The sequence below is a fragment of the Symphalangus syndactylus genome, chromosome 1, assembly GCF_028878055.3.
Source record: "Symphalangus syndactylus isolate Jambi chromosome 1, NHGRI_mSymSyn1-v2.1_pri, whole genome shotgun sequence".
Classification (NCBI taxonomy): Eukaryota; Metazoa; Chordata; class Mammalia; order Primates; family Hylobatidae; genus Symphalangus; species Symphalangus syndactylus.
This window is the reverse complement of record NC_072423.2, coordinates 15,218,106-15,235,274: the sequence shown is the minus strand read 5'-3', so window position 1 is coordinate 15,235,274 and position 17,169 is coordinate 15,218,106. Positions and strand designations below refer to the sequence as shown.

Sequence of the window (17,169 nt, the reverse complement as noted above, 5' to 3'; positions counted from 1 at the left end):
TTGAGGCATTAATGAGTAACATAAATAAAGAAAGCAAGCAAGAAGAAAAAAAAAATCAAGAAAGAAATTACCAGGCCCAGGACATTTCACTGGTAAACTCTTACCAAATACTTAAGGAAAATATAACACTTATTCTTCAAGATCATTCTTGCTTTCAAAAAATAGAAATTAAAAAAACACTTCTTACTTCATTCTATGTGGCCAAAATCACCCTAATTCCAGAATCACACAAAGACATTACAGAAAATAAAAATTACAGACCAATATCTCTAAAAAACATAGCAAATATATTAGCAATCAAATCTAAAAATGCATAAAAATAATTACACACCACAATTTACTAGGATTTACTCCAGATATTCAAGGCTAAACATTTAGGTATTCAAAAATCAGCTAATGTAATCGACCATATTAACAAACTAAAAAGCAATCATGTGAGTGTGTTAATTGGTGCAGAAAAAGATTTATTTGTATTCAATAGCCATTCATGATAAAACCTCTCAACAAATGACATAGAAGGGAATTCCTCAATATTATAAAGAACATATACCGAAAACATATAGCTGACATTATAGTTAACGGATAGAAACTGCATATTTTCCCCCTATAACTGGAGCAAGGCAAGAATGGCCTGTCCTGCTATTCCAATTCAGTATTACACCGAGAGTCCAACCTAGTGCAGTAAGATGAGGAAAAGAAATAAATATATAAAGACTGGCAAAGATATCATGAAATTGTCTTTACTCACAGGTGACACGATTGCCTAGGCAAAAAATCTCAGAAAATGCAAAAAGCATAACTAATAAACAAAAGATCTCAAAAACTCTTGGATTTAATGAGCAAGCCTAACAAGGTCGTAAGATACATGATTAACATACAAAATTTGATTGCTTCCAAAGGGTAAAGTATGAAAAGGGAAAAAACATAGAATAACTTGATACTGGAGAAACTTGACAGATATTAACTCAACTAGGTGATTAAGTTAACATCAACAGTGACAAGTCAGGATGAGAGCATAGATGTGCTCTTGACCTGATGAAATGAAAATGGACTTTATTTCTATGCTCTTCTTCCTAAAAAAATTATCAGTCTAGTCATGAAATAAACATTAGACCAGTTCCATTTCAGGTACTTTATACAAAATTCCTCATCAATACTAAGCGTCAAGGTCATCAGAGACAAAAGGAATCTGAGAAACCATCATAGCCAAGAGGAAGTTAAGGGTAGATGACTATTAAATAGAACATGGCACCATGGATAGGATTGTGGATACGAGAAGAGATGATAATTTAAAAATAAGAAAATTTGAATCTAACAGGGAGTTTCGTTAATACTGTATCTTGAAAATTCATGCTTGAGAGGGTTTCCTACCCCGGTAATAACATTTGGATCAATAGACAGGGCAATTCTTGCCTTTGTTTGAAATCTTAAGCTCCTCTGACACTGCTGTCCCCAGTTAAGAATGGTAATAGTAAAAACCTATCAATGATAAAATTAATAATGCATCAACAGTAGTTCAATATTATGACAAATGCATCATACTAATGTAAGATATTAATAACAGGAAAAACAGGAACTATGTACTACCTTTTCTAGAACACACACACATATTCTAAACTTAAATATTTAATTTAAATACCAGTTAGTAGAACACGCAAAAAATAAAAATAACTAGAAGAGGCAAACTTGTTAAAAATTAAGCAATAGACTTTTAAATAAGCAATGGATCCAAACAAAATATTTTAAAATACAGCACATATTTTCAACTAAATGAAAATGATGGTCTAGCATAAAAAAACTTGTAAAACTTGACCAAGCATTGCCCAAATGTCTTTTTAAAGCTTTCAAATTATCTCAGGGAAAAAAATTAGAGAAAAATCTCAAGAATAATGTCCTTTTTATTATTTTATTATTTTTATCTATTTCCTGTTTTTTTTTTTTTTTTTAAGGACAGGGTCTTTCTCCGCCACATAGGTGGTTCTCAAACTCCTAGGCTCAAGCAGTCTTCCCACTTCATCCTCTCGTGTCTGGGATTACAGGCATATAGCACTGTATTATTTGTATTCCAAGAAGCAACAACAACAACAACAAAACCCACCAAATTAAACTAGAAAAACATAGCAGGAAGAGAATCAAGGATAAGAGAAAAAGAAATTAAATAGGAAACACAAAAACAATACAAAAAATTAGGAATGTCGTGTGTTAGATTTCACAAAATTGATAAAATCCAACAAAACTGATCAAGAGTAGAAAAATAAATACTTTATTAGCCATGAAGTATGAGACCTCACACAAGTTTCTAGAAACATTAAAAGGTAAGATGATATAGTGAAAACTGTACAATAAATTTAACAGTAGGGACACAATTACCAAAGTTTTAAACAATTATACTTAAATCTGATAATTTTATTTCAAATTTATACTTAAAAACATTTTGTGACTTAAATGTTTTTTACCATGTGCCTAAGACCAGATTTATAATCATTGCACATTAGACATGTAAAGCTCACAGAAATTTTATTTATGTTATTTTCATTTTTTGGTTACACTGATAAACACATTTATGGAAATAATCATAAACATTGAATTCAGGAAAGCAGAAAAGTGGCATTAGTCAGTGGATATGTATCATAATATATTTTTTTCAACCCAAAGTTATAATAAATTTGCCAGCATAATTAAATATGATATTTGGAGAAATCATTTCAGTAATATTGGAGCTAGTTAGTAACTCTATGAAGACTTTAAATATAAATATATCTTACAAATAGAACTCACTGCTTTATGTATCACCTAGACAACTATTTCAGAATGCAGCCACACACATATGAAAGTCAGTCCCATTAAAGGATTCTTAACATATATATATACATAGGAATTCAGAATTATTATGAATTTAATTTCAAAAGCTAAAGAAAATCACTAATATAGGATGACAATGATGAGAATAAACTACAGCTTCAATTTAATAATTTTTTAAAGTGCACCAAGAGCTACACTTAAAATGTTTTACTTTGTTTGATTTCCTTATACTAATTCTATCTGAAAATTGTGTATTTGTATTCACAGATACACACAAATGCACATCTATCCACATGATTTTGTACACATATGCCTTTCTTCCTCCCTTCATGTAAGTCTCCCATATCAAGTTTGCCATAAAGTTCTGTAAGTTCACCCCAAAGCTTCATTCAATTGTTTTTAATCCATTATCAAGGGATGAGAATGTCACCACTCTGATTCAGGCCCTTGTAATCTCTGTGATATACAATAGAAAATTCTTTCTATTTTTCAGGGTTTTAATCTCCAAGTTAACTTCCGTAGTGTCACCGTATACATCTTCTGAAAGTAGAAATAGAACTATGTCATGTCAGACCTGGATGATTTAAAATTATTTGTTAGTTTTCTAGTATGCTCCAGATAAAATATAAGTGTTTAAAAATCCAGTATGCTTTTCAGCCTGAATGTGCATTAAAATAAGATGTTATTAATATCATCACTGCCTATAATCAGGACCCACTTTTTGTCAAGCAAACCTAATAAAGGATCTAAACATCAGAGATGTTAAAAGTTCCTAGGTGATATTGATGAGCTGAGACCCACTCTCTCAGCCTCATATAAAGAGTTTTGTATAATCTGGTCCTTGTTCCATGGGGCTCATGAATCTTCATTTTCTTGGGCAAACGCTAACTTCTCCTGACCTCGACGAGCTCCCTCATGTCCCCCACCCTCATCACCACCCACATATTTCTCCCTGGGAAACTCTTCTTTCTTCCCCGTATTTCTTTATGGGAAACTCCTTTCCTGTTTTCACCAACCTGACCATTTTCTCAAGGCTCATCTTCTACTCCCTGTCCTTTCACTAGTCTTACCTTGTGCATTCCCTTGTAGCCCCTCATGTCACCAGAACACTATGGTAGCTATGACTCCTTGTGCTCAAGGACTACCTAGCACTCCCATCTGTCTCTGCATGTCTCATGCTACTGTAAGTCTGTCCCTCTATATGCATTGTAAGTCCTTTGGTGATAGAAGACATCTGTCTAATTCAATTTAGTAACTAGTAGAGGCCTATCCACATAGGAGACATCTGTGATATACAAAATAATGGCCCTCCACCCCAGTATGTTCACATCTTGATCCCTGGGAACTGTGAATGTGACCTTTTATGATAATTGGCATTTTGCAGCTGTGATTAATTTAAGGACCTTGCAATGCATGTTTTTCTTGGGTTATCAAGTAGACTCACAGCAATCAGAAGGGTCCTCATAAACAGGAGATGAAACATCAGAGTCACGTTAGGAATCCTGAGGCTGGAAACAGAGGTTCCAGTGACAGGAGTAAGCCACTAGATGCCGGGAATACAGGCTCCCTAGAAGGAGAAAAGGCAAGGAAGCAAATTTTACCATCAAAGCCCCAGAAGAAACCAGCCCTGTCCACACCCATATCCCCAAGATTTAACTTTCTTTCATAAGATCAGTTTTAGGTTACTGACCCTCAGAACTATAAAAAATTAAATTTCTGTTGTTTTAAACTGCAAAGCTTGTATTTATTTGGTAAAGAAGCAATAGAAAAGTAATACAGTACTCAGTTTATTGAATTGATGAATGGATTTTTTTTTTAGTAATCACATAAATTTCTGTAAGATTTGCTATACATTATTTACTGTCACAGAATCATGTTTTATAATTATATCTTCAAGCTCAAAGCAAGCTTTCAAACGTGAATTTAGTTCTTGCATAAATACGGATGGTTGTTTCTCCGTTGTGGAAGCAGTGTATTATTCCCATGATGATCTGTAAAGTAGGTGGGTGTCATGACCTAAGTGTTATTGTTGGTCTTTACATATACAAGGAAAACACAGAGTCTTGTTGATTTGTAGCTGCATTTATCTCTGGTTTTCAAGCATTTCGATAAAATAACAATTAAGCTTAGTGTGATGGTTAATACTGAGTGTCAACTTGATTGGATGGAAGGAAGCAAAATATTAATCCTGGGTGTGTCTGTGAGGGTGTTGCCAAAGGAGATAAACATTTGAGTCAGTGGGCTGGGAAAGGCAGACACACCCTTAGTCTGGGTGGGCACCATCTAATCAGCTGCTATCACAGCTAGGATATGAAACAGGCAGAAAAAGGTGAAAAGTCTCGACTGGCACAGCCTCCCAGCCTACATCTATGTCCTGTGCTGGATGCTTCCTGCCCTTGAACATTGAACTCCAAGTTTATCAGCTTTGGGATTCAGACAGGGTTCCTTGCTCCTCAGCTTACAGATGGCCTGGCCTATTGTGGGACCTTGTAACTGTGTGAGTTAATACTCCTTAACAAACTCCCCTTTATTTATATGTGTATATATATGTGTGTGTGTGTGTGTGTGTGTGTGTGTGTGTGTATATTCTATTAGTTCTGTCCCTTAGAGAATCCTGACTAATACACTTAGCTTCTCCTTGTCTCTTTCTTTTGATCTTCTGTGAAGCCCTGGCTCGACTTTTCCTGGAACCTTTTCCTGTGAAAGTGCGTGTATCACAAGATGGTCCTGTCAAAGATACATCATGTTAATTAAAATACGTGATATTCAATAGGAACCCAAACAGCACAACAGATAATGGCAAAAGATAAACAACATTTCTAAGTAAAATAAAGTTCTGAAATGCTTTGAATTGAAGCATAAATGCCTTACTGACAGTCCAAAAATGACCTATAAAATCTAGAAGCATTCACCTATCTAAAATTCTGAAAGTTATGAATTCTGTGACAACATAATTTTTATTTACTTTGCATTTTCCTGAAAAGAATTATCAAGTTCACTAAGGCAAAAATGTTATGAAAGAAATTAAATGAGCCTCAAAGGTGAGTCTCAAATCTATAGCAGGAAGTGCCCATGAAATTTATTATATATCGCTTACCAGTGTCTTCTAACCCCTGCAGAACTATTCAATCTGCTGTTACACACATACAATTTCCATAGTACTGGAATGGCAATAAATACTGCTGGAAAAATCTGATTTCTCACCAACTCGTTGAGCCCCTTTCATGATTTACATTCAACCTGGAGCCCACCAAGGAATGAAGATAATAAAAATCTAGGCCAGAGTGATAGAGTTGCCCTGACAAATTCCATGCTGTGACAGAAGCTCCTTCACATTCTCCTCTGCACAAAGAATATGAGACTTGCCAGGCAAAAATCTAGAATGAGACTTTTCTGCAGGTCTCTCCATTGTATCTCCCAAATATTGATAATTATGGGGGTAATTTTGAGACAATTCTTCCCAGGAGATTTTTCTTTTCTTGGCTCATGGATCCTTTAGTTATTTGGTATATAGTTTTTTAAAAATGAAATGAGACAAACTAATGCTCCGCAGCTTTTTCTATCCATTACCTGACATTTTAGAGCAACATTTCTGAGAAACCCCTTAGTCCTGAGACATTCACAGATGTTACATATAACTAATATACTTTAATTGCAATGAAGACAAAACATGCTCTTTAAATACATTCAGAGACATGTGTTTCTTTTCATTGGCAAGTTCACAATTACAGTGACTTTCTAAATTGTTTAAAATTGCTATTTTATTCTTATTCCTTTTCACTTGGAGCTTATCCAGTCAACTGAATTGTTGCAGACTTTAACGCTGTCACCTTTTTATATCCCTGCAATTAACACAATGAATGTGTGAAATGCTCTCTTCTGTAAAATAACCACAGTCACAATGACACACAGACACACTGACACACACGCACACACACACACAAACTTGTAAAGTAAAATCAGCCTCTCTTAACCTAAAAGGAAGAAGATAAAATTGTATCCATATTCCCATAAGCTGTGTTTCACAGTATCTCTGAACACATATCAAACCCTTAATAGCTAAGTGTTCTACTAGTTTAATTAGTTTTCCTCACTATGAGTAGTATTCCCAAGAACGCAGCATTGCATTTTGTGTCTCAAATTCAGTAAAGGAAAGCTTCATATATAAAACAGAACAGTGCTCTAAGCATTAGAGGAGGAAGATTTAGAACACTCTCTGTTCCCCATCTACTCTGTGACATGTAACATTTTGCTAATTGCAAATAGATCTTGATAGAGATATTTGGGAATGGAAACATTGTGTGTGTGTGTTTCTTCTGCTAGCTGTTATTGGAAGAGATGCGTGTAGTGTTTTGCATTGACAGTAAAACTACTGTACCTTGCAAGCAAGTGTTTAGAATTGAACTGAAACTTCGGGGAAGATTGCAAATTAAAATGTTCGCCATATTTTTGGACATAAAGAAAATGTGTCTAAATTATGTGGAAAAACTCTACAAGGTGACGAAATCAGTACTCAAGTGAAATATTATGGTTTAAAATATGTACTTTGGAAAAAATAAACATAAAATGAATAAAGGCAGAAATTTTGATTAAATATAGAAATAAAATTTAGTCTCCTTTCCTAAATATGCAGGAGTTTAAGCATGGAGTGGTAAAAACCAATACGAAATTCACCAATAATCACACATAAAGAAGGTAAGCCAAATATTCAGTTAGATATTATTTCAGTGGTATTTACCTTTTGCTGGATACTGTTTCAAACACTGCTATGCATTATTTCATTTAATCCTCAAAGTATCCCTATGAAGGAGATGTTTTATACCCACGGAGGCACAGAGAACCTAAGCCACTTACTATCAGAATTATAGTCTTACCCAAATAAATGTATAATTATATTACAATAAGGAAGCTTTTATTCTAGTAGATATTAATTATATTTTAAGTCACTGAATTTCACTGAAAAAACTAGATAAAATACAGAAACTGACCTGATTATTATATGATAATTTCATATAAGATGTCATTATTTATAAGTGATTAGATAATAATGCATCTAGTAAATATTGCAGATAAGTTTGGCTGCCAAGAGTAAATAAATTCTAACTTCAGAGCATTTATCAAAGTTTATTCTAGGTATAACATGATAAAAATAAAACACTTCCAGCTGCAGAGAATATTTTTAAGCATGAAAGGAATAATTCATAATTATCTCATAATTTGTAAGAAAAATGTGAATTAATTTATGGATATAAATGTTAAATACATATTTAGATACATGTTTAAAATTGAATGTTAAATTCAGACTATGTGAAAATATTGAAAGAAAAATTGATAGACAAAGGGTTTACAATTTACAGTACATATGAAAACTTTATCATGCAGATAAGAGTAAGGCAGAAAGAAGGAGGAAAAAAAGAAAGGAAAGATGGAAAGAAGGAAGGAAGAAAAGAAGGAAGGAAAATTTAATAAAATAAGGAAAAAAGAAATACAGAATATTAATTGGCAATCAGAAATCAGATAATTCTAATGGTCCATAAACTAAGAAAATGTACTAACCTTATCAGTAACCCATAGCATGCAGATTCAAATAAAAGTAAATTATCATTTTTAGCTGATATTTGGGTTGTGGATTGGGAGCAGAGGCAATAGAAAAATATCATTAAAAAGAAAAAATGATGTCGCTCATATATTGTAGTGAAAGTGAGAAGAGCTATCATGTTTTCTAAAGTACCCTGGTATGCTGTTATCAAAATTATCAATTCATATTACCTTTGCTTCATAAATCCCACTTTGGGAGTCTATTTCACAGAAATAAAAGCACCAGAACATGAATATGCACTCCATGGTGGGTCTGCAAACGCTGTTGGAGTTAGGAGGTTTAGCTCCTCTTGTTGGACAGGGTGTGAAAGGTTAATCCACTAAATGCATAACAATTTTTTGCCCAAAATGTCTACTTAATTGCACATTGAGTAGCTGTAACAAACTGTGAAGATACCAGTAGAATTTAATTAAGTATATGCAAACTATCTCTGAGAGTCTTCACATTTTCTAAAATCTCATGTATTGAAAATAACATAATAAATTTTAATGTAAGGCAATATCAAAGTACGTTAAATTATTTTGAGAGGATGAGGATTGCAATCAAAATCTTACTCTACAGAATCATTCTGAAACTTTAATAAGGATATTGACTTCAACAATGAATCAAATGATTCTTTGTTCCTCCCCATGACATACAAAAAGCTGTGTTTGTTTATGAGGCCAAATCTGGCTCATAGCACCACACTACATTTCGGACTCTTTCATTTTGTAACTGTGTTTTTTAGTCACCTTAATTATTTGTCATAACATCTATATTGCCCTTTAACAACAATTCACAATTGATAATCTTAAATGTGCCCAAATTAATGTGATGGTTGTCTTTGGTGTGTTAATTAAAACATTTTTAGAAGTAATAAATAAAAATTTTTGGACACCTTTTGTGGCTTGGAATTGTTGTGAACACTTTACATATACTAATTTTAATTCTCTCAACAAAACTTTTAAATATTGCCATAGCATTGTTCCTGTTGTACAGAACAGAATAAACAAGCCACAGACAAATTTGACCAGGTCATCCAGCTACAAAGTGTTACCGAGGGATTTGAGTCTAGGCAGTTTGCTCCCAGAACCCAGATACTTGACCTCCATTTTCATCTTTGATACCCTTCAACACATAGTTTAAGGCTCATTACAATGTATAATGCTGTACATATCACTTAGTAACTTGAATTAATTATGCAAAGATATTGCCTAATATCAAGTTTCTCAGTGCTAGTGGTATTTTATGGTTTGGGTTGCTGCAGAAAAGAATTTGCCATCATAAATTCAATTCCTATTTCTACCACATAATATTTGAGTGATGTTAAGCAAGATGCAAAAAAATTATATGCTTTAGTTTTCTGCCCAAAGGTAAATGAAAAATATCTACACTATAGAATTCTTGTGAGGAGTAAATGAACTAATAGACAAGAAACACTTTCTGGAAAAATTCACCACATAGAGATTTAAAGAAAAGCTATGAACATAGTAAAGATAGTTTTCATATACCATAATTATTGGGCGTTTATTATGGATTGGGAAGTTATCCTTGTGGTTAGTATCTTTCATTGTTGTAATACATTTATCATACTTAATGAACCACAATTGCATATCATTATTAACTAACATCCGTACTTGATTCAGGTTTCCTTGGATTTTACCTAATGTCCTTTTTCAGTTTCTGTATCCCATACAGTATACCACATCACATTTAGTTGCCATGTATCTTGATTTTAATAATTTTTTGAAGCCTTCTTTATTTCTGAAGACCTTGACTGTTTGAGGAGTAGTGGTCAGGTGTTTTGTAGAACGTGTCTCAATTAGAATTTGCTGACTTGGTCTCACACTTAGCCTGGGGTTATGGGATTTGGGGAAGAAGAGCAAAAATAAAGTGCCATTATCTTCACATTATACCAAGAGCACACATATCCTATCAACATGGCTTTGGACTGTGGATGTTAAATTTGATCACCTGAGTGAGGTAGTATTTGTCAGGTTTCTCCACCATAAAATCACCCCATTTTCTCCCTTTCCATACTATACTCTTAGGAAGGATGTCACCAGGCATAGCCCACACTTAAGGAGTGAAAATTTGTTTTCCATATACCTAAGGGTAGCATATCTAGATAAATTATTTGGAATTATTCTTTACAAAAGATTTGTCCATTTTCTCCAAACTGTTTATTTCATTATTGATTTATACAGGTATGGACTCATGGCTTTGTCATCAATATTACTTTATTTATTTTTCTCAAAATTTTCCAGCTTTGTCCATTGGGAGAGCCTCCGGGTGGCTGCTTTACTCAATTGACATTCTTCTATCATTAACTAGCCATGATGTTAAACAATTTATCCATTTTCATTAAAAAATTAAGTATAAGACTGTCATTCCTTGTTGTTGGGGATAGTGAATTGTTTTGTTTTTCCAACTTTTTTTTCATTTTTAAAGGAACTTAACATTTTATTTATAGTCCGATGAGTGGATTGTCAAATTATGTGCCCATACATGTATGATCCCTTCTAACCAATTCTTTGAATGTAAAAACTAATTATTATTTAAATCCAATGTATGTAAAAGTTTTCTATGTAAAATTTCCGAATGATTTGAAAACCAGCAAACAAAAGACCTCAGTTGAAAATATATAGGTGTGTTACAGATACCAAACTACACACATACAATTTGTAATTATGTATCTTAATTTTGTGGCACTTACTCTAAAATCAGTCACATAATTGGAAGTAAAACACTGCTCAGAAAATGCAAAAGAATTGAAATAATAAGTCTTTTGGACCATAGTGCAATCAAAATAGAAATCAAGACTAAGAAATTTGTTCAAAACCATACAATTACATGGAAAGTGAATAACCTGTTCCTGAATGACTTTTGAGTAAATAATGAAATTAAGGTAGAAATCAAGTTTTTTGAAATGAATGAGAACAAAGATACAGTGTACCAGAATCTTTGGGAAGCAGCTAAGGCAGTGTTAACAGGGAAATTTATAGCACTGTATGCCCACATCAAAAAGTTAGAAAGATCTCAAGTTAACAACGTAACTCACAACTAAAAGAACTAAAGAACTCAGAGCAAACAACCCTGAAGCTAACAGCAGACAAAAAATAACCAAAATCAGAGCTTAACTGAAGGAGACAGAGACACGAAAAACTATTCAAAAGACCAATAAATCCAGGAGCTGGTATTTTGATAAAATTAATAAAATAGATCACTAGCTAGACTAATAAAGAAGACAAGAGAGAAGATTCAAATAAACACAATCAGTAATGATAAGAGGGCTATTACCATTGACACCACAGGAATACAAACAACCACCAAAGAATATTATGAACATCTCTGTGCACATAAACTAGAAAATCTAGAAGAAATGCATAAGTTCCTGGACACATATACCCTCCCAAGACTGAACCAGGAAGAAATCGAATCCCTGAACAGACCAATAATGAGTTCTGATACCAAGGCAGTAATAAATAGCCTACCAACCAAAAAAAGCCCATTACCAGTCAGATTTATGGCTGAATTCTACCAGATGTACAAAGAAGAGCTGATACCATTCCTAATGAAACTATTCCAAAAAATTGAGGAGGAGGAGGGACTCCTCCCAAACTCCTTCTATGAGGCCAGCCTCATCCTGATACCAAAACCTGGCAGAGATACAACAACAAAAAAAGGAAATTTCAGGCCAATATCTCCTGTAAACATTGAGGCAAAAATTCTCAAGAAAACACTGGCAAACTGAATCCATCAGCACATCAAAAAGCTTATCCACCACGATCAAGTAGGCTTCATGCCCAGAATACAAGTTTGGCTCAACATACGCAAATCAATAAATGTGATTCATCACATAAACAGAACTAAAGATAAAAACCACAGATGCAGAAGAGGCTGTCAATAAAATTCAACAAACCTTCATGTTAAAAACTCTCAAACTAGGCTTTGAAGGAATATACATCAAAATAATAAGACCCACCTATGACAAACCCACAGCCAACATTATGGGCAAAAGCTGGAAGCATTCCCCTTGAAAACCAGCACAAGACAAAGGTGCCCTCTGTCACAACTCCTGTTCAACATAGTATTGAAATTCTGGCCCGGGCAATCAGGCAAGATAAAGAAATAAAGTGCATTCAAATCTGAAAAGAGGAAGTCAAACTATCCATGTTTGCAGATGACATGATCCTATATCTAGAAAACCCCTAATCTTAGCCCAAAGCTTCTTAGGCCCATAAACAACTTCAGCAAAGTCTCATGATACAAAATCAATGTGCAAAAATCACTAGCATGTCCATATACCAACAATGGTCAAGCAAAGAGCCAAATCAAGAATGAACTCCCATTCACAGCTGCCACAAAAAGAATAAAATATCTAGGAATACAGCTAACTAGGCAGGTGAAAAATCTCTACAAGCAGAACTACAAACCACTTCTAAAAGAAATCAGAGATGACACAAACATATGGAGTAACATTACATGCTCATGCATAGGAAGAATCAATATTGTGAAAAAGGCCATAATGCCTAAAGCAATTTATAGATTCAATGCTATTACCATTAAACTACCATTTACATTCTTCACAGAACTAGAAAAAAAATTTAAAATTCATATGGAACCAAAAAAGAGCCCGAATAGCCAAGACAATCCTAAACAAAAAGAATAAAGCTGAAGGCATCACGCTACCTGACTTCAAACTATACTACAGGACTACAGTAACTAAAACAGTGTGGTACTGAAACAATAACAGACACATAGAACAATGGAAAAGAATAGAGAACCCGGAAATAAGACTGAACACCCACAACTCTCTGATCTTTGACAAACTTGACAAAAACAAGCAATAGGGGAAGGATTTCCTATTCAATAAATGGTGCTGGGATAACTGGCTATGCAGAAGGTTAAAACTGGACTCCTTCCTTACACCATATACAAAAATTAACTCAGGGTGGATTTAATACTTAAATGTAAAACCAGAAGTATAAAAACCCTGGAAGATAACCCAGGCAATATCATTCAGGACATAGGCATAGGTGAAGATTTCATAGCATATTTTTCTAAGTCATTTTGATTGAAATAAAAATGAAGATTTTAGGGTGAGTGAAAACAAGAAAAAGTATGGGAAAAAAAGTAAATTTATCTATACTAAAATGAAATCCCCAAATGCCTCAATTTTAAATCACTATTGACTTACTGACAGTGAAAACTACCTTAATTCAACCTATACCTTTAAAATGGTGCGCTACTAGAGATACATTTTTTAATAAGAAGACAGGCAAGGAACTGCTTTGTGAGAATTATTTAAGTGATACACATGCTTCTAATGCTTTTAAGAATATTCACCTCCCCAAAAAAGAATATCATGAATAAATATCTTCCCATCCATGATATAATTATGTAAACTGTGAATTACAAGTTAAGCAATCTTATTTTAATCATTTTAATTATATTTGATTTTTATATTTAAATTTTAATATTGACATTTTATAAAGTTACTTACATTTAAAATTTAATTGCCCAGATATATAATGATCTGCCACTACAGTGGTAGCTATTAGTGTGTTGGGGTAATTCCATGGTTGATTCATTTTACTTTTGCAGCTGAAAAAACCTCATGCTGAGCAGAGAGGCATCTAATTTGTTCATCATCCATGCTGGAAGCTTTTTTCCTCTATTAGCTTTGACCTTTATGACCTAAAAAAAGTGGTAATATTTTACAGTTAATAACACAAAAGAAGAGAATAACTGAAAATAAAATATGTGAGTATGAAATTCATTTTCAAGCCTGATTTTAAAAATTAATTCAACTCTAGAATGGATAGATTTGCTTGATCAATTACTGTCAATCTGTAGTGGGTAGAAAATTCTGAGCCTCTTGTATAGAAGGATTTTTCAGCATACTTATTAGCAGCAATGTTTAACAAAGAAGGAAAATTAAACTTCAATGATGACTTTATGCTTTAGATTTTTATAACACAAAATATGTGCATAGATTTTTATTTCAATCAAATTCAAGATTTACAGCTATATTATTTATCATCAAGTGAAACATTCAGAAAGATGAATTCCTAACAGCTAGGGACATACCTTTATGAAACGCTTCCCTCACTTGCTATCTAAAATATGTTTCCTATTTCTACATCAATTCCCATATCTATATTATTTCTTTACCTTTCTTTTCAGTTTCATTGAGAGAAAAAAGTGAAATAAAGGAATAGAATAATCCAGATAAGTAGAAAAAGATTACAATCTACTGTCAAGGAATCAACCTTATCCATTGATTATAATGTAATTATTCTTTCTTTCCATGCATCTTATCCATGAATATTATTTAATCTAATCTTTTGAAAGTGATTTCCTCTAAAGAGACTAAATTACTACTGTATAGTTATATAAACAGTTCAAAGGGCCACTGAAAGTTGGAATAGAAAGGAGTTATTTGGTAGAGGAAAAAAACTAAATTAAGTTTAACTTGCATTTTAATTTGTCATTAACAGTGCTGAAAACACCTACAGCAAACCAAATTCATGCTTTTGTGTCTGAATTATGTAATTTTAACTTCTGAATTATGTAGCCTATATGAAAGAGTTCTACTTATGTCTTTCATAATTATAATAAACTACCCAATCAAGTGTTTGTGGTTTTCTGTGTTGTCAGTTGGATACTGTGAAAATAAGCCAGTGATCAAATTTCATACTTACTGTTATAAATTAAACATTCTATGTACTTTTAATAATATATTATATAAATATACAGTCTCCCATCAGTCAGTATTTATGTCAATAGCTACATTTATATTTTAAAAACTCTTTGCCTGTATCTTTGTACCGTTTCAGAAGTATTTTTGAAGTATACATTTCTAAAAAGAAAAAGAAATAGTAGTTATAAATAATTCATAATTCTGAATTTTAAATATATTATTAAAATATTCTAGAAAAAGTTCTTACCAATTTGCATAAAATCATCAAGAGTGAAATAAAGTTTTGTTATATGTTTTCATATTACCTGTTTACCAATCTAGCGGGGCAAAATTTTAAATCATCATCATCTGCTTTTGGCTATGATATATTTAATTCCAGAAGAGTAATACCCTTCTGCAAACATGTTAAAAAGTAGAAAATAAGGATATAAGTGCATTAAAAGTATCAAATAAAATGTTATTTTACTACATTAAAGAACTGTTTAGTTAACCAGGACTTTAGATACCAGAATCCTGAAGAAACCATGAGAGCAGAGAAAGCAGTAAAGCTTTCTGGAGGAAAGTAAGCTCATTTAGAACCCCCCACAAAGTTTCAAATACCTGCTATTCATTAAAAGTGACAACTATCGGCCAGGCGCGGTGGCTCATGCCTGTAATCCCAGCACTTTGGGAGGCCGAGGGGGGCGGATCACGAGGTCAGGAGATGGAGACCATCCTGGCTAACACGGTGAAACCCCGTCTCTACTAAAAATACAAAAAATTAGCAGGGCGTGGTGGTGGGTGCCTGTAGTCCCAGCTACTCAGGAGGCTGAGGCAGGAGAATGGCGGGAACCCAGGAGGTGGAATTTGCAGTGAGCTGAGATCACACCACTGCACTCCAGCCTGGGGGACAGAGTGAGACTCCGTCTCAAAAAAAAATAAAAAATAAAAAAATAAAAAATAAAAATGACAACTATCAAATACTTGGTATCCATTAAAAAATTACAAGGTAGGGAAATATACATGACCAAATGAGGGAAAACTATGAAAAAAAACAAAAAACAAACTACAAAAAAACCTGACATTAGAAAAGGACCCAAGGAGATTTTGGTATTGTCTCTGTTATCAGACAAAGGTCTTAAAATACAATGCTATTATCTTCAATAGGAATGAGACTAATAAGGTGGAAGACAAGGTCAAGACAAAATCTCTAAAATAAGTGTTCAAAAAAGATGATAAATAAACAAGATAAGAAAAGCAAGAAATTCAAGTAGAAATGGAGAGAATTAATAGAGAAAATAGTAATATCTGCAGAATCAATGCCTGAGAATTTATAAAATAGATATAGGCAACAAATCACATATGCAAAATATCTGCGAATCTAAGCAGTATACATACAAATAAAGCTACATGAAAGCGCATCACACTATGCTGAAAAAAAACACAAAAATACTTAAAAAGCAATCTAATTAAAACGCTTATTTATGTCTTTTTAAATAATAAAAACAATAACAGTGACACCTGAATTTTTAAAGTAGCAGTAGAAGCCAGAAGACAATAATATAACTGATGTTTTAAAAGGATGAAAGAAAATAACTGTCAAACTATAAGTATATACCAGCAAATATATCCATAAAAATAAATACATATAATAGTTCATTGATGATGTATAAAATAAACACTATAAATTTGTTTTACTTTTGTGACATTTTTTTTTAACCATGTGCCTAAAACCAGATTTAAGAATTAACTTACCCATTGGACATTTATGCCTTTAAGTGAATGGTACAAACACTTTCACCTATGTCCTATATCTTGCAAGCTACAGGCTTCACATTCTGGAAAGAATAAAAATAAACAGTGTCTCTCCTTCCTTTTAGAATTTATAAGTAAGTCTTTGAATATGTTAAATGGAATTGCTGTTAAAATTACTGTGAATAATAGCAACTCCTACCCCTAAATAAGATGTATTTTGTGAAATCTGAATGTTTTAATTATTTTGACATCTAGTGACATTTTATGCAGTAAACTAGAAAAAATTTTAAAATGAGTACTTTGTCCATTAAATTAGTCCTTTATTTAAAGCCATAAACTCATGGATTTA

General features: G+C 33.0%; 1 long non-coding RNA gene across 1 annotated transcript; it reads right to left on the bottom strand.

The window, feature by feature from the left end:
• Positions 1-2,242: 2,242 nt before the first annotated feature.
• Positions 2,243-16,883, bottom strand: LOC134731963 (uncharacterized). Its single transcript, XR_010114716.1, has 4 exons — positions 16,821-16,883; positions 13,887-14,080; positions 4,247-5,529; positions 2,243-3,342 (listed from the first exon to the last, which is right to left on the bottom strand). It is a non-coding gene; the product is annotated as an uncharacterized lncRNA (long non-coding RNA).
• Positions 16,884-17,169: the final 286 nt, after the last annotated feature.